Here is a 6,172-nt window from a genome sequence, read left to right on the forward strand (position 1 = left end):
CTCTTGAAGGTGGAGAGACAGTCCGTGTCTCAAATGTATAGTGTGTGATACACACATAGCTGGCAAGTTGCTAGTTTCTGCTGACAGGCAAATGGATGAAAACCTCTGACTGTATATCCGTGGTAGGGATTAGGTTGCTTCAGAGGCAAAGTACCATTTCAATAGCTTCAGGGACTAGTCAGCTAAATCTCCCATCCCAAATCAGTCTACCATCTCCAGTCAGATCGGGCTACCATCTCCAGCCAGCTCAGTCTCCCATCATCAGCCAGCTCATGGTCTCTTCACCAGCCAGTTCAGTCTACAGTACACTCAACAAGTATTAGAAACAACACAGCTTACACTCTCCAACTGCAACACATTATACAATCAGATGTTAAAAACAACCTCTCACTCAAATTTTATATGTTACTTTTGACAGGGTTTGACAATATTTATTTAAAGCTCAGCAGCCTTGTATTACTGTTATTTCGGAGCCGGAAGCTTGTAGTCTAGCTTCTTGACACATGATCCTGTTATGAACAATTTGATTTGCTAACAAGATGATATACCAGTTCTGGTTGCTTGGACAGTTTAGGTAGCTAAATTGGAAATGTATATTCTGACTGCAGACAATCAGTTTGGTTTTAAAAGAAAACATGGTACTGATCTCTGTATCTATGCTCTGAAGGAGATTGTCTCAGGTACACAAGTCTTAATTAATCTGTATTTTTATGCTTTATTGATGCTTACAAAGCTTTCGATCGAATTTGTCATGAAAAACTGTTTATGAAGCTAATAGCGAGAGGTGTCCCTAAACCTCTTGTGAGGATTTTGGTGTTCTGGTATGCCAATCAAACTTTTCATGTTAAATGGGACAATGTTGTATCAGCTCCTTAACGGAGTTCGACAAGGAGGAATTTGATTTCCCTTTTTGTTTAATATGGATATGGACGACTTATCAAGCCAGCTGAATAAGACAAATACAGGCTGTCTTGTTGGTGAATCTATTGTCAATCATCTGATGTACGCAGATGATCTGGTTCCACTCAGCCTGTTGCAACAGATGCTTTGGGTGTGCTCTCAGTATGGCTTAGATCATGATATAAAATATAATGCAAAGAAAAGCCACATAATGATAGTCAGAAGTAATCAGGACAGGAAATTAACCTTCCCTACCTTTTATTTATCTGGCAGTCCCCTTGGTGTTTGTGAGGAAATAAAAAATCTGGGCCATGTCATTTCTGATGATTGGACAGATGACAACGATATGTATCAACAGCGCTGTCAAATATATTCTCAGGCCAGTATGTTATTAAGGACGTTTTCTATGTGCTCAGATTCAGTTAAATGTTCCCTGTTTAGAACCTACATAACACCATTGTACACTGCTCATTTGTGGTCTATGTAGAGGAAAAGGAGTATACAGATACTGAAAGTAGCCTACAATGATGCTTTTAGATTGCTACTTAATGTGCCAAGGTGGCATAGTGCTAGTCAGTTGTTTGTGTCTAAGCACGTACCAACCTGTAAGGCAATCCTGAGACAACTGATGTATGGTTTCATGTGTCGACTGGACAAGTCTGAGAACTGAATAGTAGAGGCTCTGTTCAACCCTCTAAAGAGCTGCTATCGATTACTTGGAACTTAAGACTACATTGGTACAACTGTCTTCATACTTTTTATGCACTGTATTATCTATGTTTTATGTTTTTGTTTTACTCTATTTTTTATAGCTCTATGTCTGTTATTTTATGTGGAACTTGGCGTCTGAAATAAAGATTTATATATATAAATACTTATATATATATCAATGTTTCAGGATTTGTATAACTTTTTACCATTGCATACAAAATCGGAAATGCAATACTAAAAAGATCAGCTTTTGTTAAGAGATCCAAGATTACAAGATCCACAAGGCCTTTGCTAGAAACCAAGGAATGAGTGGGGGCTTGGTCAGCCCACACTCTCCTGAAATGTTGCGTGTGCGTCTTGCCAAGCCCGCGCGTGTGTAAGTTAAGGCTGAGTGTGTGAGGATGTGGAGCACGCGCGGGCAGGAGGAGGGGAGACATTCATTGGAAATTTGGCTAGAAATTAGCCAAGCAAGCATGTTTCAAATATTCACCAAAAATTGACCTTTGATCTTACAGTCAAATTTTTCACAGATTTGTGTTATAAACATTCTCAAGAGTCTTCATATGAACTTGTGATTGAATCAGAGTATCAGTTTTTGACTGGCTGATGTGTAAAGCATTATTTTAGCGTTAGCGATAAGTTCAATTTGCTTTATATCAATCATTTTTGGAGATATGAAGTTGCCTTTGCACACGGTAACATGTTGTAGTGTCTTCCATCGATATACCAAGTTTCGTGTTGATATCTCAAAGATTTGCTGAGACATGACTTCACATCCTGTTTGGCGGCTTTTCTGATGAATTTGATTGGCTGTACCGGACAAACGGTTGTGAGGATCAAAATTCTTTTCGATAACTTTTGTGACGCTTGGTCTGAAGATCATCTCTGGTAACTTTGAAGAAGATATGACAAAAATTGTAGGAGGAGTAGGCTTTCAAAGGTTTTTGATAAAACCGGAAGTAGCGGAAAATCTATATAACCGGAAATTGACGCCATGGGGTGCGTTGAACTCGGCTTGAACCAGGGAATCCAATGGTACCTCATTTTTGAAAATGGGTCATACGGTTCAAAAGTTGCGTGTGTAAACACAAGTCCAACTTTGACCCGTTGGTGGCGCTGGAGTGGTCTAATGGGAGACATGAAACTTGGTGTAGGTATAGAATCAACTGTCCTTAATGAGTGTGCCAAATTTCACAAAAAGTTGTCGAAGTGTTCTAGGGGCTGCCATTGACTTCCATGGAACAAGAATAATAATAAATATAACTGCAAGCAGTAATGGCGGATTCCTCCAAACATTGCGAACCATTGAAAAATGTATATTCTTGACAAATTGGAACTGTATAGAAAAATCTATGCTGCAGAATTACCAATGGGATACCAAATCTGAAATATAATACCACCAGGATCCACAAGGGCCTTTATTTCAACTCAAGGAGTGAAGGGAGGGGGCTTGGTTAGCCTATCCATTCCAGAAAGCCTTTGTGCTTTAGGGCGTGGAATGTAGCGCCACATATGGGTAATGGTGGGACAGTTGTGGTTTGGTAATTACCCTTGGTCTATACTTTCAAAAAAGCTCGACCAGAGAATACCCCCAGCTCTCAGGGTACCGAGCTTCAGCTCAGTCATGATGCTGGGATTAATGTAGGCCTATATGTAGAGACCAGGGAGACAGACACACCGGCCAGCTGCCCTGATGGGTCCGTGGTAGATCATTAATGCGGGTTGTATCCTACAACGCTCGTGGCCACCGAGTAGGACATACTGCTGCTGATAGATCAAGACGTTTGGTGGTGGACACATTGCTGGACGAGAGTAACATTGTCTGCCTTCAAGAAACCTGGATGACCAAGCAAGATCTGGACAAATTGAACTCCCTACACAAGAACTTTCATGGTGCTGGAGAGTCCACTACCGATCTCAGCATGAGAATGGTTTGTGGGAGGATAGCTGGTGGTGTAGCTATACTGTGGAACATAAAATATGACCCAACGGTAAAGGTGGTGTGGCTTAACGTTGACTGGGCTATTGGGTTGGAGTTTAATCACAATGAAAATAAATGTACTATTGTAAATGTGTACACACCATATGAATCCTATGACCATGAGGATGAATTTCAGAACAGGTTAGCTTTTATTCAGTCCTTCATAGAGGACAATAGTTCATGTTGTGTCTATGTCATGGGTGATTTTAATGCTGACATGTCAGATAAGTGTTTATTCGCACAACATCTGCAGCAGTTCTGTAATGAAACTAAATTAATTATATCAAGTGTTATTGCCTGATACAAGTTTTACCTATATAAGTGAAACGTGGCACACAACTTCCTGGCTAGACCATATTGTAACCACAGCCGATGCTCATGACTCACTGGAAAGTATAGAGATGTGTTATGGGCTGGCCACCACTGATCACATACCAGTTGCTATGCTGCTAAATGTTGAGAGTGTACCCTTGTTGCTGGCCCCCCAAGAAAACTGGACTGGTCAAAATTGACCAAAGAGGTTATGCACAGATATTCTCTATTAACTGACAGCTTACATAGTGATGTTGCATTTTCTAGGGATGCCCTAATGTGCACGGATATGAACTGCAAGGATAAACATCATGCTGAAAAGCTCTGTGCCATGTATGATGATATTGTCAAATGTCTTTATGCTTTCAGTGAAGGTTTTATTAATCACAAGAGTAAGGTCCCTAACGCACGGCCTGTCTGGAATGAGTTTGTGTCTGAGCAACATGCTGCTGCTAGAGAAGCCTTTAGAGTCTGGTCAGAGGCAGGCAGACCCAGACAGAGAGTGCTGCTTGATAACAAAAACCTCACAAATGCTAGATTTAAATATGCACTCGTTTCATTAAGAGAAATGAAAACACAATGAGAGCAGACTCGCTGGCCAGAAAGATGCAGAATAACAATCTTACTGACTTCTGGAAGGAGGTCAAGATCATAAATAATAACAGAACTCCCCTCCCTTCTGATATCAAAGGGGTTAGTTGTCCAGAGAAGATTGCTGATCTATGGCATGAGCACTACAGTAAACTATTTAATTGTGTTAAAAGTAACACAGTGAGAATTGATAATCAATATAAAGGTATCTCTGCAGACTTGATAGTTAGATCAGTAGATATTTATGATGCCATCCACATGCTAGACAACAACAAAGCTTGTGGTATGGATTGCATTTCTGCAGAGCATCTAAAAAATGCCAGTTATAGACTCAGTCCATTTCTAGCCATGTGTCTCACTGGAATTATGGTTCATGGTGTTCTACCGAACTCTATTATGTCAGTACTGTTAGTGCCTGTTGTTAAAGATAAGGCTGGTAAACTGAACAGCATAGACAACTATCGACCCATTGCATTGGCCAGTATCTTGTCTAAAGTGTTTGAGAGAATTATTTGATTGAAATTGCAAATGTATATTCTGACTGCAGAAAATCAGTTTGGTTTTAAAAGAAAACATGGTACTGATCTCTGTATCTATGCTCTGAAGGAGATTGTCTCAGGTACACAAGTCTTAATTCATCTGTATTTTTATGCTTTATTGATGCTTACAAAGCTTTGGATCGAATTTGTCATGAAAAACTGTTTATGAAGCTAATAGCGAGAGGTTTCCCTAAACCTCTTGTGAGGATTTTGGTGTTCTGGTATGCCAATCAAACTTTTCATTTCAAATGGGACAATGTTGTATCAGCTCCTTTCCATGTTGGTAACGGAGTTCGACAAGGAGGAATTTGATTTCCCTTTTTGTTTAATATGGATATAGACGACTTATCAAGCCAGCTGAATAAGACAAATACAGGCTGTCTTGTTGGTGAATCTATTGTCAATCATCTGATGTACGCAGATAATCTGGTTCCACTCAGCCTGTTGCAACAGATGCTATGGGTGTGCTCTCAGTATGGCTTAGATCATGATATAAAATATAATGCAAAGAAAAGCCACATAATGATAGTCAGAAGTAATCAGGACAGGAAATTAACCTTCCCTACCTTTTATTTATCTGGCAGTCCCCTTGGTGTTTGTGAGGAAATAAAATATCTGGGCCATGTCATTTCTGATGATTGGACAGATGACAACGATATGTATCAACAGCGCTGTCAAATATATTCTCAGGCCAGTATGTTATTAAGGACGTTTTCTATGTGCTCAGATTCAGTTAAATGTTCCCTGTTTAGAACCTACATAACACCATTGTACACTGCTCATTTGTGGTCTATGTACAGGTAAAGGAGTATACAGATACTGAAAGTAGCCTACAATGATGCTTTTAGATTGCTACTTAATGTGCCAAGGTGGCATAGTGCTAGTCAGTTGTTTGTGTCTAAGCACGTACCAACCTGTAAGGCAATCCTGAGACAACTGATGTATGGTTTCAATGATGCTTTTAGATTGCTACTTAATGTGCCTAGGTGGCATAGTGCTGGTCAGTTGTTTCTGTCTAAGCACGTACCAACCTGTAAGGCACTCCTGAGACAACTGATGTATGGTTTCATGTGTCGACTGGACAAGTCTGAGAACTGAATAGTAGAGGCCCTGGTCAACCCTCTAAAGAGCTGCTATC

This window comes from Hypomesus transpacificus, unplaced genomic scaffold (genome assembly GCF_021917145.1).
Source record: "Hypomesus transpacificus isolate Combined female unplaced genomic scaffold, fHypTra1 scaffold_291, whole genome shotgun sequence".
Taxonomy (NCBI): domain Eukaryota; kingdom Metazoa; phylum Chordata; class Actinopteri; order Osmeriformes; family Osmeridae; genus Hypomesus; species Hypomesus transpacificus.